The sequence below is a fragment of the Prinia subflava genome, chromosome 2 (assembly GCF_021018805.1).
Source record: "Prinia subflava isolate CZ2003 ecotype Zambia chromosome 2, Cam_Psub_1.2, whole genome shotgun sequence".
Taxonomy (NCBI): domain Eukaryota; kingdom Metazoa; phylum Chordata; class Aves; order Passeriformes; family Cisticolidae; genus Prinia; species Prinia subflava.
The window spans coordinates 82,316,173-82,335,707 of NC_086248.1; the positions used below are offsets into that span (position 1 = coordinate 82,316,173).

The following is a 19,535-nucleotide window of genomic DNA, read 5'->3' on the forward strand; positions in this document are numbered from 1 at the left end:
TGGCTAAAAAAAGCCACAAATAGATCCAAATGTCTAAGTAGTGTGGTGGAGAATTTATGCCTTCTGTAACTGTCTGCACATCAGCAGTGGCCAAGTTGTTGTTTTTTTTAAATCTGCTGTGATGGCTCAGTTTTAGTGCCTTTATAACCAAAGACTTACCATTAGAAGTTGAAGAGAAGCCTTATTTGAGAGAGGATAAGTCCTTCCTCTGATCATTAGTATCATATGTAAAGAAATAAAACCTCATTCATATTATCCCTTTTTAAATTTGGTACAATTGATTTCCGTCATTGTCAAACATACCAGCATTAGCAAATCTTGCTGTGTTTTTTGTACCTGGTCCTAACTGAAGTAGTGTGATTTTGACATGTTCTGTTTTTCACCCCACTTTGTGGAGTTTAAATTCCTTCTGAAGTGTGGATATACTCATGGTCACTCTTAGGGTTGTGTTGTATTTGTAAGATAGCAAAAAACGAACATGCCAAAAACAGTTGGCATGCATGTATATTACAATACATGTGATTTATTCCCCTAAGAGACAAAATGTGATGCTGTTGTGCCTGAGACTCCTTTGTGGGATATTCGTTCTAAATACAAGATCTATGCAGAAAGACATGTATAACGTAGGCTTAAGGGTTTTTTTTCTTTTGATGTCAGGAACAGCAGAAATTTAAGATATGGTATTGAGGATAAAAAAATCCTAATTGGCTTCAATAATAGTAGCAAGACTTGATTCAGAAGCTGACCTGTTCTAAATGTTCTAATGTATCCAATAGGAGCTAGAGTGAAGTTCTCTACCCAGATAAATATTAATTTTTGAGGACTCTAGCTTAAAATTCACTGAATACTGGTCACAGAGGAATTAGTCGAGATAACCATCTACAGGTAATCTGTTCTTTCCTCTTCTGATCATTTTATACGAGACACTCAAAGGGATATTGATGGTTTTTTGAAAACTATCAGACTTTGACTGTAACCTACAGCTAAAGCATCAAAAAATTTTATAGCACAGTCATCTTTGCTGTCTTAGCAATGAAATTATACAATTATGTCAATTTTCTTAACTCTTTATACTACAGGGCAGGGAGGTTTGTAACAATGAAGTTTGTTATACAAAAGCATGTACTTGCTACTGAATTAGCTGATCTGAACTATTTTGCTTTCTCTGATTTTGCTGACGATTCTGTAGGAGTTTTATGGTTTTATGCTTAAGATGCCTTCTTTGAACAGCTTAACTAGAAAGGGCTAAGCCTTTTCTATTGCATAATCAACAGAGAGGTTTTATTTTCAAGATTTCTTCTGAACTTGAATAGTACTATAGTTTACTAATACCTTTCTCGTCTAGGCAAAGGAGTGACAGACTCATTAATAGTGCTACAGTAGGTAGAGTGGATGAGACTGTCAAATGTGGTGTGGTTTAGGGACATGCTGTTTTGTCCCAGAGGACTTCAGAAAAGGTGTGCCTTGTAATTATATTATTGGATGACAGGATGATGGATTCTTTCTCAGAATATCTGACCAGTGCTCAGGCTGGTTTTTGGGACATTTACAAAATTTAAGTAGTCTACCAGTAATGGTTGTGGTTTTTTAAAAAAAAACATCAATTTGAAGGCCAGATGTTGACAAAGACGGCAAATGGACTGATATTTTCAAATGGACACATTAGATATTGTTACCCAGGTATTCTAGCTAGTTATGTGATATTAAATTTGCTTCATGGGGAAACTATAAGAATGTGCTCAAATGATAGGCACTGCAGTAATAGTAAATATGATCTCAGGTTGCCCATGCATATCACTTGAGTGTGTCTGAGTTGGAATTTTGAGTCCCCATCAGGAAGATGGATGATTGTGCACTCTGCCCTTTGCATTAAGGAAAAACACAAACCCATACAGAATACAATCACCTCTTTCTCAATCTGGGACTCTTGGATTGCTGTGGAAGGCATGATGTGTCTAGAACTTTATTTGCACTACAGCTATTATGTAAGGTAAGATAAAAGTTAGTTAAAACTTTTGCAAGCTTTTCTCTAGAAACTCCCGGTAGCCCAAATGATCGTGTTTGTTCAGAGTAAAATACAATGCTTTGTTTTTTCAGTTGAGGGGTTTTATTTGAAGAAAACTAATATAAATGGAATACATTTTAACTCTTGACGGTACTTCCTTCTCCTTAGTTAAGCTAAAGATCAAACAAATGAAAATGAAAGAGCTTTGTACTTGTGTGTTTTTACTGAAGCAAGTTAAATGGCTGTGCTCTCCAGCCTCCTCTCTTCCTAAAGCTGGCTGCTTGCAAAGCTGCCCGGCATAACTGATGGTGACATGATTCCACATTTCTCTGCTTGAGTTGCGCTGAGCATAACTCGGATCTGTTACAGAAGAATAGAGAAGTAAGTGCTTGCCAGTGATCTCCCAGTAGGCAAATGCAGATTGCATACGTGCGTTCTGAATTCCAGTAAGGCTGGCTTTTGGTCTTCCTTCATCTTCTGCTTGTATAATTCAACAAAGTTTGATTTCCTCATCAGCCAGATGAGCAGTCTCTGCTTCAGGCATTCACTTGTACCAGCATAGCTGTCTGTTTGTCTGCTCAGCCACAGAGCATGGAACAGGAATGGGCTGCTGAGAGCAAATATCACTTGAGCTACCATTGCTGCCAAAATACCCACACAATCATAATGTGAATTTATTGACCTAAAGCTTCCCTGAAAGTGAGTCACAGAGAATTTAGGAGTTACAAAAGTGCAAATATGTATTGAAGACAGGTCTGCAGGAAGAAAGTTTAGAATAACTTTGGTAAGATACTTCAAAAAGCAGCTTTCTGATGCTGTAACTTATGTCCATCATTTGTGAGGTGATGTTTAAAAGTATGGCCCTAATTAAAATGCTAAGCCCATGGTATTAGCACGCTTTTTAGGTGAGTGGGAAATACTGCTCTAACAGTGTACTCGTGTTGGAAGTTCAGTATTTAATAGTTTAAATTACAAACTGGCTATAGAACTTTAACTGCAAAATTCAACTTGCTGAACTCAACTTTTACTGGAGTCTCAAGCAAACTTGTTTCAAGGCATTTAGCTTTTCAGGTAGTTCTGGGTTTTGCTTCTAAAACACAGTAGAAGGATACTTCCGCAGGTTTTTCAAAACTGTATTATACTAAGTGCTTCAAAAAGGATAAAGCACCAACATTGCTTCATAAAGTTTTTAGTTTTTAGTTTCCTTACTTTAACTGATTAATATGAATGTTTTAGTGCAGCTTCCATGTTTGAAAAGGGGAAAAAAGAATTCACCAAAAACTCCCACACCTGCAAATCCACAAATCAAGACTTTGTTCAGTCTTGGTTCTGTACAGGATGAAGAACCACTTAGCAAATGTAGAGGGAATTGATTATATTTTATTACAGTGGATGAACAACTCTCTCTTTAGGGTGGAAGTTGTGCATTGTATCAAGTAAGCAAGCAGAAAATAACTCCTGGTTGAGTTTTGGCTTTGTCATATAGATACAGTAAGGAAGAACTACTGCATGAATTTTCAGCACTGGTGCATTCCCCTGTGCTGTCACTGTCCCCAAGAAGGCAGGTAGCCCAATGAATGCCTCTTCCAAGAAAGGGATGGTACCTTATGTTTACTGTATGTTGGAAACATGCCCTTGGTAGGTTGCAGTTTACCAGCTAACCTGTGCCATACACTGCTGCTCTTTTCTTTCTCCCTTCTTCTCTCTTCTGCAGAATCTTTGAGTGTGTGTGAGCTTACAGTTCTGGGGGACAATATTGGCAGTGGTGGTATTGTGCTGTCATAGGGTGGATCAGGGCATTTCGTATTATAGCTCTTTCTGTTGGTGTTCGGCCCATGAGTTGGTTTGTTTGTTTGCTTGTTTTAAAGCAGCTGTGATTTTGTTATCCGTGAAGGGTCAGAGTCCAGCTCTAGCTGGTTGTGAGGCAGAATAAACACTGTGTTTTTCTGGTACTTCTCTAACCAGAGTTTGGAAGCTTGCAAAGGACTGGATGTTGTAGTGGTTTTGTTTATTTTAAACATTAGGGTTCAGCTTGAGGATCATTAGTGCTTTGCTACCAGCATTATTAAGTGTGTATTTAATCATCAGGAAAATCAGCATTTGATGCCTATACTCTGTAAAATAGCATGATAGGGTTCTTCAAATTTCTCCGGACTCTATAATTTTTCTTAATGTGCTTGCTTTGGAATACTGAATTTACTTCTTTAGCAGTGAATTCCTTATGATGGCTTTGTCTGTTTGGTCTTACCTTACTGTAAACATGGTCAAATTCAAATGCTTTAAGTTCTTCTCAATTAAAAACTGTCCTACTGTAGGGTGCTGGTGTCTTAGTAGCAAAAAACTTTACTGAACTAACTTAGTCCTACTAAAATATTACACATTTACATAGTACGAAGACTTAAGTGACCCAAGTAAAATGCTTAATACATCTTAAATTTTTAAGTCTTTAATAGGAAGCATTCAGCTTTATTCTTGTGATGTAATTTATGATGAGCAATCTGGTCAAGACATTTTCATTTTTGTGTTGTGAGCGTTTTTGGCACTCAGATTGTTAGGAGCTGGATATAATGGTTTGTTATCTCAAAGCTGTGTCATGAATGTCTTTTTATACTGAGAGGAAACAAACCATGCAGCTTATTTGGAGAGGTAAGAGTCGCTGCAGTGCAGATTAAGTAGAAGTAGTGTCCCTTCATTGTGCCATATTCAGTGGTGGAGGGTATATCTTAAAGTGCCTTTGCATTTTGGGACACTGAATACTGTATTCCTCACTTCTGGGAAGTGACATAGTGCATATAGAATTTGTATAAATGTATAAATGAATACAAATAAATGTAAATCAATGTATAAATGTAATCAAATTCTGAGGTAAAATGCTCTTAGCCTAAAATACCTATTTTTGAATCTGCCCTACTGTAAGCAGGCTTCTGGCTAAAAGTCATCATTTAAGTCATGGTGTAAGGAATGCTCTCAAGTCCTCTGTAGAGTAGAATCTGGGAGGGCTCCAGGCTCGTGTTTCTGAAAAGCATAATGCTCATCTGCTAGGGCTGCTTTTGTGAGTTTGCCACTTTTAAAGGCTACTGGCCATAGAAGCACAGAGGCTCCTGAGCACTTAGTAGTGCAAGCACTTGTAACCCTCGTGGCTGAGGGGGTGTTGTGAAGGTGGGAGACAGTGCATGGAGGGAGCTGTGTCCTGGCCACGTGTTTTGTGTCTGTGCCCTAAAACACCGTGGGTTTAAGAACTATTTTACAGTTTTGTAACAATTTGTACCAGCTGTGTTTCATTTTACTCCCTGAAGTTCCTTGATGTGGGAACAACTTTTTTACTGAAGCTTTTTTACCTTCTGGGGAGGGCTTTTGCCTCGTAGTTCAATACAGTGATTTAGGATCCTTTTTCAGAGTTCATTAATGATTTAGTGGATGCAGCTTAAGGTGTAGTTACACAGTACTTGTAACCAATATGAACTGGCAGCAGCTCCTGGTTCCGCATTTCTGTCGTTGGCACTTGTCTGATCTGGCATTTCCTAAGCTGGTTTGGAGACCTCAAGTGACAGGAAATAATTGACTTTTCTGGATTAGTTTGGTTCCTTGAACAATCTATCCTATTGTGGTGCATAAGAAGAGAGAATACTGGGCTTGCAGCAGTGTAGCTACGGGCATAGAGTTTACTGAACTCCTGCAATTCTTCAAAAGGTGATTAAGTAGTCCTTTTGAGCAATTTTGTGCTTATGACACCTTTTAGTTGAAAAGCAATATTGAGTGTTTGGAAGAGGCAAGTCATAATGAAATGTTGTCATAGCTCCATTCTTCCATCCGTGGGCCTAAAGTCAAGATCTGTACTAGGTCTCCTTTATCACTCAGCTCATGCAGAGTGCTGTTATCAGTTTATAATCCTTCACTGTCACAAAAACCCTTCTATTTCCCTCCTGTCCCAGACAAAGCTGGCTGTTACTCAGAATTTTTCCTGCGATAGTTCCTTCTACCAGTGTATTCTTATGACAACTTCCATAAGGTGCAGTGGTTTATAAGATTAAATATATAGTCCCTGATCCATGAAGCATTTTGAGTGTTTGCATCCTGTTCAAAACAATGGGTTAATGCTGTTGTTGATCCACATATCTGAATTATTTATTATTCACTATTTTTACATTTTAAGGTGAATTTCTGGTTAATTTTACAGAAACTATTTTTAAAGAAATGTAATGATTACTATTTCAGAGGATCTAAAATACTTTTGGAGTTGAAGCTTATTGCTTTTGTTTTAAACTCTTGTGCGTTTTTACATCTAAGGGAGCAGAATGAAGAGCTCACAAATTACACATGCTGCCATGGTAGGTTTAAGTCTTGTCAAACACTCGAAGAATGTACTCTGTCATCTGAGTAGGTGAATAAAATTAAGATAGCACAGTGATGCTAGCAGGTATGCAAAAGCTCTTCCTTCTGTTACTGAATTTAGGGACTTGAATGGCAGGTAATAAGCTGATGACTTTTTAAGTGCTTGTCAGTATTGGTGAGGGAAACACAGAAAAGTATTAATCTGGTTCTTTGTTGGCATAAATCTTGACTATGCTGTTTAGTGAGTTTTCTGAAGGGTCTTTGCACATCCCAGCACAGCTTTAGTTCAAACACTTCTATTTAGCAAAAAGCTGTATTCATGAAAAAATTAATCTACAAATCTGTTGTACACCATCTGGAGTAGCTAACTACTTCCTTTGTTTCTTTCTAGGAAATACCAAAATAAAGCAGATGTTGTGTCCTGTACTGTTATCTCAAGGTTTTGCAAGTCATTCTGTTACATGCTTCTTGGCAGCAGGAATGTAAACTAATTCTTTCAGCACTGAACTAAAACCTTGACAAGGTTAAAATTACAGGTAAGAATAAATTCTGCTGCTAGGAAATTTATGGGAATATGCAATTCCTTTTACTTTGACTGTATTTTTAATTTGCAATTTGTAATTGACCATAGATTTAACGGAAATTTCTAAACAGATGGGGTAAAGTGATGTTTTTTCTTCTTTAAATGTATTTGAATTTTGCTTACTGTTATTTTTTAATAGGGAGGAAATATAATTTCAAGTACAGTTTCTTTCTGTTACAATACAAAGCAATAGTTAATAGATGGGGGACAGGGAAATGTCATTTTTCACCACCTAAAATGTCTGCTGACCAGATTTTGGACAAGTTACGTTCTCGTACTGAAGACTGTACAGTGTTGGTAAAAGTCATAAAGTGTTTTGCCCACTGTGTTGAGATCAGTTTACTGTCTGCATGTGGCTTTTTTCCCTGCAAGGTCTGTATATCCTTAAATGCACTAACAGCAGCAGAGCTACTTAAATTACCTGTTTTAATCAGTTACAGAAAATCTCAAAATTTCCCTTACAAGATTCCCTGTAGGTTCAGCTTTTGAATCACCTTTTCAAGGGTAAAGGTTGATGTGTTTTTCCAGGTCAGTGAAAATGTTTTGGCTGCTTGTTTTCTGTCATTAACTTTATCTGATGATGATGGAGAACTCTTGTCACACTCTGTCACCTTCTTCTGAACTTGTGTATAGGAAACTAAGACTCAATGTTCTTTGAATCCTTTTTAAAAAAAGGTTAAATACAATGCTGTAAGACTATAGTAATGGAAAAAATCCCATATCACCACAAATACCTGTCATAGAGATTGCATGTTTTGGGTTGTAAGCTTCTAAAAGGTTTAGTTCTGTTTTTAAACTGGGACTATGTGTTTTGAGGACTGTCTTTGAAATAGGTTTATTGCATGTATCTCTCTTCAGAATGATAATCAAGTGAAGGTTTTTCACTCTGGATTTCACATGTTTGTGTCTTTGTCAGGAAGAGTTGCTTGCCTCTTTTCAGCAGTGGCAGGCAGGAGTTTGGGCTGTTAGTCTGCAGCAGTCCTCTCTGTCTTAACTCTGAAGTGCAATAATGCATAGGTTGTAAATCAGTGACAGGTTTGTGCCAAGGAGGTGGTGTTGATTTTTCTGCTGCTAAAATGAAAGAAGGGTTCAAGTGTGGTTTGTTTTCAGGTTTTTCAGTTAGTGTTTTGTTGATTGAATGTTTGTACTTACTTTGCAGTGATGTAACATGTTGAAAAAAGGCACAACCTTTCTTGTACTGTGCAAATCACACTTAATTTGAGTGGACCTTTAGCACTCATCCAGCCCAACCCTTGTGTCAAGCTTCCTCAGATTTTTGTGTGAATCAGGAAACCACCCCTCAATTATGTAAATAAAGGTGTATTGGTTCACTGTGGTTTTGCAGACCTGCTGCAGAGCATTTACTGTGGTGTTCCAGACCTGTTTAGGAATAATTCACAGATGATATAAGTAGGTGATTCATTGTTACCCTGTTCTCACAAAAGTGTCTGAAGCTTTTTGTAAACAGACTTGGCAAAAGGTAAGAAAAGTTGTCTTAAATGCCTAAATCTAGAGCAAGGGAGAACTCACTCCCAGTGACATAATGTCATGCTAATGAGTAAAATTCTTCAATTTTAATACAAGTAGTGTAGTGGATAATTTTGTTTCTTTTTCTTCAAAATCTGAGGTACTGTTTCTGTATTAAAAACTTAGTTGCTGTTTGTTAGACTGATGATTGCAAAGGAGCAAACTAAATTTAACTCAAAACACTTGGTCTTTCAATAAATTTAGTGAACCAAAAGAGTAGTTCTGCATAGAAGTAATTAAAAACTTTGTGAAGGATCACTTTTATGCTAAGTTAGTGCGTTGTAGTATCCAAGTGCCACCTGTCCATCTGTTTTGAACAGCCCAGTGAAGAAGTGAGAGCGTGCATATTGGCTACAGGAAATATGAGCAGATACAGACGAGGAATTTCAGCAAATATCACAGGATATAAGTCTTGTCATAGTATGGTCAGTAGGGATAGGCAGCAGTACAGTGCAGGCTTGCACGTGGTGTAATAAAGCCATACTGAGTTGCAGGGTTTGAGTTAAGGACAAAATGTGATTTCAAAGGTAATAAACCTGGACAGGTAATATCTGAATTAACCAGGTAGGCCTGTTTCACTTAACTGTCAGTGCACCAAATTTCTATTTCAAGAAAATGGTAAAAGAGCATGAACGCTCATTTAGGCTGAGCTATCTTTACTTCTAAAGACTTTAGCTTCCATCCTGTTCCTGGGCAGGTGTTGGTTTTGCACTGTCTGAGCCCAGCCTTGTTGTATTTGGTGAACCAACCTGGGTATTTGCCTATGTCCTGTATTACTGTTTGTGTAGTTACTCTGTAACTCAGATAAACTGTTTGCAGGTAACAAACAGGATTGAATTTCCCAGTCTGTGTAGTGTTTAGAGAAGTCTTGGTAAAAAAAAAGCTGAATAAGTTACCTGAAAACTTAAGATGGGTGACATTAATTAAGACATGGACAAGAGTAGTTCTCTTAGTGAGAATGACACTGCATACTTCTTCAGTTAAGTCCCTATCAGTGGTGCTAGTCTGAGCTAAGGGCTGCTGATAATCAGAAGTTACACTGGCAAACACAGAATTCTGTGTAGCTAAGAAAAGCACTGCATGTTTTTTTTAAGTTTTCACTTGGCCACAGATCTGTGAAATTGACTTCTGCAACTTGAATAAGGAAGCTACATGATAAAGATTCTGTGACTAAAAAATACATCAGCCTGGGCACTGATGAGATTGCACTAAGTGCAGTAACTAGAAAGCTAGATTCAGAGTCCACTTCCAAGGTTTTTGTGAAGTTCGTCTTGAATATCTGAGGTGTGATCTCTAACTTTATACCTATTGAGCTGCATTCTAGAAAAATAGGAAGCCTCAGCATAAAGTATGCAGTTTGTTCATGGGAGACAGATGGTTGTACATAGCTGAGCTGGAAGATCTGTAATTAAGTAGCATCATCCATACTTTTGTCAAGTGCAAGAAAGTAGACTATAAAATTAACCTCTGAAAGGACCACAAGCATGTATTTTCTTGTGTTAACAACACAGAAAAAAGGTTATAGCTCTTAACCTAGGTCCTGGTACTCCTTTCTATGTCTTTTCTGCTGAAGGTTACAGCCCCCTTGGTTCTGCTGTGTAAGCTGCTGGCTTCCAAGCCTGCTGCAGTGAAAATCACAAAGTTTCAAAACACTAAAGCTAACTTAGCACTTCTTGAGTGAAACAGTTCAAAGAGTAAGGGCAAAAACATCTCAGCCAGCAGTTCTGAAAGAAAAGAAATTGCTGGCACAATGTAGTGGTGAGTAGCTGAGGCAGAGCAGAAGCATTAGTGTTTTCAGGTAGTGCTACTGACAGTGAAAATAGATGTGAATCTACAGCATTAAATTACGCCTGTGATTGTTTTGTACCTCCAGACCAATTTGAAATAGCCGAAGTTCATTCTGAAATCTTCATCTTCTTTGGAACTTGCTGGTTTAAAAGTCATGTGATGGGGGAAGTTGTGGTTTTTAATCTTTGTTATTGGTTCTTTTTCCCAGCTGTTGTAACAATAGAGGTGCTGAAATAAATTTAAAAATTACAGCTGTAGCTTCTAGGCATGTATGCTCCCTGGTAATGGGGATGACTTGCAAAATTTTTTTGAATTCCTGGTTTAGAAGCCTCTTTGGCTTCTTTCACGACATTCTAGGAGGAAAACCTTTCGGTAGGGGTCTCTCTATTGACACTTTATGTTGATGCTTAATTTCTTTCTGTCAGTATCTTTGGTCTGCTGACATCCTTTCTAAAGCCAACACCCATGGCCACAGATTACCTAAAAACAAACCCAAATCCTCCAAATAAAACCCAGGGGTGCTAATAACTGTTCTTCTATGTAGTCCATTTTTAAGTGAAAATAAAACATTCAGATCTTATTCTTAGGTTGCAATCATTGTTTGACTCTGTCAGTATTGTGGCGATATAGTCAGTAGCTGTCACAGCCAAGCTCCAGTAACTATTGCCCTCATGTAAATTCATGTCGTGCAAACAGTTCTAATGCCAGTAAGTTAGAAGCAAGACCAAGTTGCCTGGGATCAAAAAATCAAAACTATATGCAGTGTGTGTAGACAAATGTACCTCCTAAAGTCTGTTTTGTGCACATAACACACACTAGAGAGACTGCAAGGTGGAGACAGCGGAGCTTTCTACCAGGACTAAACTTGGTTATCTTTACTTAAACCAGAGAAGTTATATTTTCTTGCAATTTCCATCAGTTTTGAATTGTTTGTCATGGATACTTTGATTATTTATTTCTCATTTACATCTTTAGTATGTAGTGCAGCATTTTTTCTTTTGAAATGTCATTCTTTTTTTATAGCTGTAGCACATGTGCTTTGTAACAGGAAACTCTGGCACTGTTTCTTTTCCACAGCACTGACTTATTAGAAATGACTAGCCTGTTGAGTGAATCCTTCTGAGGAAGAGACATTTTACAGTACACTTTTATGACCTAAGCCCAAAAGATTTATGTTGGACCATTCTCATATTATGAAAAGATACATTATTGCATTTGGGACTGTTGGCCATCAGGGTGGTATTAGTTTAGTTCTGATGTTTTTTATGAAACTGCCATGTGATGTGAAAATTATTTTATAGCATCTACAAAAACTCTGATTATGGCTTTTATACCTTTGTAATCTAATTATGTTGGTTGCTGTCATGGTTTAACTCTAACCAACAACTGCACATCTGCTTGCTCACTCCACTTCCTCCCTCCCTAGTTGGATGGGAAAGAGAATCATAAAAATCAGAAAATTCATGGGTTGAGACACAGGCTTTTTAATGGGACAGGGAATGAAGAAAAATAATTAAAATATGCAAAACAAGTGATCCACAATGCAATAGCTTACCACTTGCCCACCGATGTGAGTAGTAGCCCCTAGCCAGTTTATACGTTGAGCATGATATTACATGTTTTGGAGTATCTCTGGCCTCTTTGAACCAGCTGTCATGGCTGTGTCTCCTCCCAACTACTTGTGCCACTCCAGCCTTCTCCATTGGCAGGATATGAGAAGCAAGAAAGACCTTGACTTAGTATAAACACTACATAACACACTGGTATTTTTAGTTGTTGCTATCAACTTTGTCATGCTGTATCCAAACCACAACTCTGTACCAGCTACAAGGAAGAAAACTAACCCTGTCTCACCTGAAAGCAGGGCTGTATCCACTACTCTATGCCATTTGCACCCTACCAGGTCCTTTACTTTCCAATGCAACCAAGTAATCACTATCACCTTTCCTGTACTTTGATAAATACAAAGAGAATCATTCCCATAGTGTATGGCCCATACCTTCAAAATGTTTGTTGAGTTTTAGTCCATGACTTCGGCCTTCATCTGTCACAGTAGTCCTTCAGGGCCAGAGAAAATGTGTGTAGTGTGGGATTGTTTTATGCTGAAGCCAGTGCTAGTTCCACCACTGCTGTGCTTGTCTGGTTCTATTATCAGAATTGTGTTCTTCGTTAGTCTGGGTAATTCTATTGCAATACCATTAATATGGCATTTGACAACCATAGAAGTGGCAGCCTACAATATTTTATATCAAACAACATAATACAGTTCAAATCATTCACTGTTCTTACCCAGAATCAAATCACCTTGAGGTTCACATCCGATTTCCCCATCCTTCTGCTTTACCCACCAAGTGCACCCAGATCCTTGAGCAAATGCAATCCTGTGGATGATTGCTGGATCTCCTGTTCAGGTCCTTGGACCTTTTTTATTTTATGGCAAAACCAGTTTTCAGAAGGTTTTGAACTACTTTTCCCTCTCAACAACTTCTGTTACTGTATTACCTCACATAATGTTGTCATCAATGTGTTCTAGAACTTTGCCTTGTTTCAGTACTCTTTAGATCAGTCCATGGCTCATAGTAGGTCTGTTTCCTCCCCTGGAATAGCTGATTCCAGGTGTTCTGGATGGGCCTGCGTTCTATTGCCAATGGCTTGAGAAAACTGCACTAGCAATGTCAGTTGTGGTGTATTGCTTGGCTGCCTGTGACTGCAGTTTATTGAAGTTCCAGCAGGTCTGGCACAGCTGGACTCGAAGGTGGCATGACTGCATTCAGACCATGACAGTCTGCTGTTAGTCTGCACTGCCATATGGGATGTTAGTGAGTGAATTCTGCTGATCACTCCTTGGCTCTCCATGTGACAGATGAACTTATGGATAGTGTCAGGGTGTCTTGGTTGGTGTGATACCGCTGCACTGTTGTGATGGTACCTGTTGTTCTTTGACCCACACCAGAAGTGTCCTCCAGGACATGGGGCAAGGTAGATGACTGTTTCATTTCAGCTGTCTCCAAGGCAGCTCTACCAGAAGCCCAGCAGTACCTTTTTGAGTCCTTGAAGTACACCCTCGTGAGATAGTCTAGGCAAAGGATGCACTCGAGTCTTGGGGCTAGTCACAGTGGAGTGCTTTTGCCACTCCTTCCCAGTCAGGCTCACCTTGGCCTCCGACAGAGGCAGCTGTTGGGATTGCCCTGCCACTCCAGAAACACAGATGGTGCCTGTCCCTGTGCAGCAGTGTTTGCCTGAGCCTTCGGCTCCTGCTGCGGGTCTGCTGTGCAAGGTCATCCAGTCTACACAGTGCACTAAACCCAGATGTTTCTTTCCTCCATCTGGCTGGGGGCAGGGCCTCTGGAGTCCTGGTTGTAGTATTCACTACTTATTCGCTGCTTGTAAATGTGAGTCAGAGTCCCTTGAAGATCAGGAGTAAGAGTAACCTCTCTAGTCTGTCTGGGGAACTGCCCACTAGAGACTGGAGCAGGAATGTCCTGCAGTATGGCTCTCTTGTGATTTTTCCGTACTATTTCCCTACTCATGCCTCTAGGGTCAAGTTAGATTTTTTTCATCCCACTTCCTCATGTCCTCTGTGGTCACAGAGGGTGGCCTGTGCTGTTTATGCTTACTCCTAATAGTTGGGACAGTGGTCCATACAGGTGGGGAATAGGATGCATCTGCATTCCTTGTCCACAGCCAAGATACAGGCCTGTAGTGAGGAAGAGGCATTTTGTTTGTATTATTGTGATTGGACTTGGCCAATTTGTCCACTGTTTGTCCCTCTCCATCTTTCCCGGTCGTTCCTGCCAATGAGATGGTGTATGGCAATGGTGCATCCCATGCAAACTTCCACCACATGGGTTGTGTGCACTTGGCTTCATCTGGGTCTTTGGATAACTGCTTGTTGTCCACATCATCATAAATCTCCTCCAGCGTGGCTAATTGCCTCAGAGACTGGATGCCTGTATCCATGACGGTCCCCTTGCCTGGGTGGCATAACATCTTCCTTGAAGGAATACCTTTCCTTCATACCTGACAGGAGTCACTTACAGAGGCTGAGCGCTTGTGCCCCTTTTCCAGTTGCTTTGTTAATGCCCACTTCTGTAGAATGGGATACCAGCTGTTTGGCTTCTCTCCCCTCTAATTCCAGGTTACTGGGCCTGTTATTCCAGCATTGGAGCACCCAGGAGATGCACTTGCCTGGCTGATGGCTGCAATCTTTTTGCATGTCACAGCTCACTCAAGGATAGGGATCAGATGGTTAACTATGTCTTTTATGCGTTTTGCCTCTTCCCCCACCTCTTCTCATCATAGCCCTGCTGCTTCACCCCTCACTAGGTGAGCTCACCTCCACATCTCTCTCCCCTTGTGCATAGCAGGGCTGATCCAGGCTTTTGCGTTGGTGCTTTGGTTCAACCACAGTGCCTGTCACTGGGGTGGAATAGCCCCTGTGCCCATTATTGTCATCACATCCAGAGGCTCTTTTTTCCCCTCAGGGGTACTGTGCAGTACTGAACACGGCTCAGTAGGCCTGGGCCAGGCCACAGCATGTTACCGTGGGGTTTGTCTCTCTGGAATTGCCAGGGTGGCAGCATAGTTCTTCCAAATATTTAACTGGTCTTTCCAGATTTTGCACTAGTTCAGGGCTGTAGTTCCAAAGCACTCGAGGTGCCCACCGACCTTGCCCATAACATCCCCACACCCTGCCTCTTACCACTATCCAGCCTCAGGGCAGATCCCTGGGTGACATTCTGAAATAATTGTCAGTCCTTAAACAAGACCTTGAACACTTGCAGAAGACACAGCAATAGGAATGCTGGTTGAACATCCCAAGGATATCAGAAATTCCCAAATGTTGTTTTTATTGGCCTAGAGGAAAAAGGGAATATGAAGGGAGGTACCAATCTCCCCGATGGATTGGGTCTCAGAGAAGTAAGAGTTGTAATTATTAGTAGTTTCCTATAGATGGCTCCCAAACTATGGAGATGTGGGCAGTGCAGAGCACAAATACCAGATCAGTTTCACCAGCGACAGTTCTGTCATATTATGAGCCAGTGTTGAAGAGTACAACAGCATAACCTTAGTGCAGTTCCCATGGGTGGCACTAACAGTGCAGGGGCAATATATACCAGTAGAGTATTATATAATGCAACTTTATGAGCAAGGACACCAGCTTTGAGAGCAAATACATCACCGCTGTGACCAGTGACTAATAACAATGAGTACTTAAAAGAAATTTCTTCTGATAAGTTCTAGTCAGATTTGTCATCTCAACCTGTTGTGCCCTGTATTGGCCACCAAAAATGACTGTCATGGTTTAACCCCATCCAGCATCTGTGTACCACACAGCTGCTTACTCACTACCCTGGCCCAGTCAGATAGAGGAGAAAATCAGAAGAATAAAAATGAGAACTTGTGGGTTGTGATAAAGATAGTTCAATGGGACAGAAAAGGAGGCAAATTATAATAATAAAGAATTAAAAACAAGTGAGGCTCAATGCAGTTGCTCATCACTCACTGACCAGTGCCTAGCCATTCCCAAGCAGTAGCCCTGCCAGCTTTCCCCCCAGTTTATATATTATTAAGCATGATGTCATACAGTACGGAATATCCCTTTGGCTAGTTTGGGCCAGCTGTCCTGGCTGTGTCCCTCATGACTTCTTGTGCCCCTCCCGCCTTCTCCCTGGCAGGGTATGAGAGCTGTCAAGTCCTTCACTTAGTATAGCTAACAGTACTTAGCAACAGCTAAAACACTCAGTACTACCAACATTATACTATATCCAAACCACAACTCTGAACCAGCTACTAGGAAGACAATTAACTCTATCCCAGCTCAAGTCAGGACAGCTCTGGCCTTTATGGCAGTCATCAAGTAAATATTTTTGCCTGTTAAATATAAATCTAAATTGAAAGGAACATGCTTTCCACTTGAAGTAGCTGCCTATTTCCCCTTTATGATATAGTAGAAAATAATACCTATACCCGAGCAAGAACTGTTTGTCAGTTTCTAAGTAGATCTTTGGTGAAAATCAGCAGTTGGGGTTGTTTGTCTTTTAAATGGAAACACAAGCTTATGCACAGTGATTTTAAGGCTCTTTCATATATGATTGCTCTGAGACCAAAGAGTCTTCACTGTGTAGCTGGAGCAGAAAGGATATTGATCATGAATTGTTCTTGCATGTCAGAGGACATGACACTTGACTCCATTCCTCTGTATGTCAAAAGGCTAGATGTCTTTGGTTTCCTGAGCCTGAATTGTTGCCTATGTTTCCTGTATAAGACATAAGGGCCTCTTGTAGGATTTCACTCTGGTAGAAAGCATTAGAGAAAAATATAGGTTGGAACTTCAGAGAAGTAAACCTTGGGTTAGATTTTTGCTCTGGGATATCAGCTTTTGTTAGAGACTTGTCCTGAACTCTCTTGGAAATGACAGCTATTGATGTAAAAGTAGAGGTGAGCGTTGTGCACTAGAGAGGTATTTGGAGCCTCTGCTTTGGTCGTGCATTGCTGAGATTCAGCTTCTTCATTGCCAGAGAGGAGCAAAGACTGGTAATTTCTTCCTATAAAGTAATTTCTCCTCTGTAAAGGCATTTGAAAAGCCTTTGAGTCTTGGTGATGATTGGTACTGCTAGGTAATAGGCTTTTTTAAAAAAATTATTATTTTTGTTTTAATTTTTTTCCAACCTTTTCCAAGATTGGAAAGACTACAAGGAGAAGAGAATCCTAGGGTTTTTTGATTTTTTGATCTGAGTAATATATGGTGTTTTAAATAATGGTCTGTGGAGCATGGACAATAACTAAGGCCTTCTCCATTTCCAAGAACATTTGGGGAATTACAGTAGACATGATCTTGCTGATTTTGAAAGTCTCAACTAATAATTTTATGTGTGATAAACATTGTCACCCCCAATGAAATTAGCATGTTTTCTCAAACCAATCTGTTATTCAATTACATTTCATACAAAAATGGGATCTTTGGAAAATAAATCTCAAGCCTAAAGGGTACTGAATTTTTGAGTTTATGCTGATTAAAGCCATGACTGAATTACTGGTTTACAGGTGGGTGCTTCATTTGTTCTTCTGGTGACTGTATTTTATCTTGAGACTAAATCTGGCTCTACAAAAACATTTGGGGCTTAATGCCTTTACTCCCTCAAGAAATGTTAAGATGGTTTGATAAGAGGAAGTACGATGAAGTCTTCGTTTCAAATTTGAACAGTGGAATGGTATTCATGCTTAAAATACGTGATACGAGTGAATGGTCAGCCCAAGGGTAGGCCTTAGCAGCAGATGGGTCTTGGTAGGCTGAACCAGTGGTCTGATGGTAACTGCAGGAGGTATAATCACATAACATACCAGGAGTAAAGTAACCTTGCCCCTCTGTACAGCCCAGCTGATGACTGTTGAGGAATGAGCTTTGCTGAAGAGAACCACTGGGTGGGTCCTGGTGGAGAGCCAGGACAAATGAGTTGAACATTAGAGAGCAGTGTGTCTGAAGGGAGCAAAGTTTGGCACCTACTAGAAAAGATGTATCCAGCCTTTTGAGAGAAGTGATGCTTTTCCTCTGGAGCTGGTGAGGCTGCATCGGGAATGCAGTGTGGACTGCTCTCCTCCCAGTTCAAGCAAGGCACAGGCATGGAGGAGCCAGCTGAGCAGAGGAGCACTCTGTTTCTGAGGGGCCAGAGCCTGTGATGTGTGAGGAGAGGGGAGATACAAGTTTCTTCGGTGTGGAGGAGAAAAGGCCAAGCTGTCTTCCAAAACTGTCAGGGGAGGGACAGGAAAGGTAGCTGTGCTCTTCTGGGAGATGTGTGATGAAAGCCTAAGAGGCAAAGGATACAAGACTGATAGCAAGTAAATCTCTGCATCCTTTATTTGCAATATTAAATGGAATATTTAGACTATTAAGAATATGATCTTGAATAGTGTGGTTTTCTTTTTTCCCCACTTTGTTATGAGTTGTAAAAAAGCGAAACTACTTATGAAGCAAGTAAATCTAAGGTGTGACACAGGCTTTTGGCGGTTGTTTTATTTTAAAGTGTGTTTCATTTTACGGATATGAAACACAACACAATACTGAGCTCACAGGCCTTTGCAATTACATGGGGTTTGATCTTTTTCCTCACTCAGTCACATGATTTCTTCCACACTTTTGATTTTAAGACTGTAAGGATATACTTAACACAACAAAAGGAATTTCATAGAAGGTATGAAGTATAGGAGGATATCTGTCATTTTGGCAACGTTTCTGTCCTGTATGACAGTTTTACTGGTAAGAATGTTTTGTGTGCTTTTAAAATAGTTTTATATTGTGTATAATTTGTGAATAAGTGATTGTGAGATATTAGAATCTTTTCATAAGTCTCATTTACTGATGTTATGCTATGTGGAACTTGTTCAGCTCTTTACTGAGCACACTGGTTGCTGAGAACTCTGTCTAGTGGTGGTACGTTACACTGCCTTGCTTAACTCTGACACAGATTAATTTTGTTTGTCTTCAAGGCAAAATCAGGTGTTTTGAGAGAAGAGGTTGTGCAAAGTTTTGAGTACGTGTCTCAGTGATGGAGATGCGTTATGTGTCCTTTCCATGGATTCACAGTGTTACAGAAAACTGCCCAGCAAGCTGTCAGGGCCTCTGTAGTAGTGGGCACCTTCAGCACTGCATAGAGATGATTGTAGCACAGAGGTAGCGTGAACTTTGGTTTATCTGTGTGTAATCCTCTGTATATTTCCATAGAGTAAGGATTAATTCATCTCTTCCTGGCCTGGCAATGAATTCTTCAACTAGAACTAGGTTATCATGACTCTGTAGATTCTGTAGGTGGGTACTACTGTGTCAGAGATGAGTGACTGCTTAGGATCAGTCATGGCAGAATTCTTGCCAATTCTTTTTGGATTAAATTTGCTGTAATTTTCACATCTAAAGATTTCATAGGGTGATGACTTTTAGCGTGGTGTGAAGTTGTGATATCTGAGTTTCTGAGATCTGTGGATTAAAGAATGTATTCGCTGCTGACTTCGTAAAAGGCAAGGTACTATGTAGAACACTTGAGTCTAGTACAGGAGAGGAAATCCGACGTCTTCTAAAGCATCAATGTAGATTATTCACATTTCTCCTGTGATCTTGTATTCTGGAGATGGTCTCCAAATACTGAAAAACTTCTAAATTTCTGTGGATTACTGACTTCCCTTAGCTCCTATCTCTTGTAATTGAATAAATTTTAACATCAAGATCTTTCAGCTTAAAATCCCAGGGAAGCACATCAGGAATGGCTTTGAGGGGTGGCTGAGAGTTGAGGTTGTTCAGTCTAGAGA

General features: G+C 39.9%; 1 protein-coding gene across 3 annotated transcripts in view; it reads left to right on the top strand.

Moving 5' to 3' along the window:
- Nucleotides 1-19,535, top strand: part of PPM1B (protein phosphatase, Mg2+/Mn2+ dependent 1B) — a 60,689-nt gene that overhangs the window by 18,439 nt on the left and 22,715 nt on the right. For 2 of the 3 annotated variants that reach the window (XM_063390798.1, XM_063390800.1), the window contains exon 2: nucleotides 6,729-6,873. The exons of the other annotated variant lie outside the window; for it this stretch is intronic. The gene's annotated coding sequence lies outside the window, so the exon portion shown is untranslated. The remainder of the gene's footprint in view (nucleotides 1-6,728; nucleotides 6,874-19,535) is intronic. 3 annotated transcript variants of the gene reach the window in all.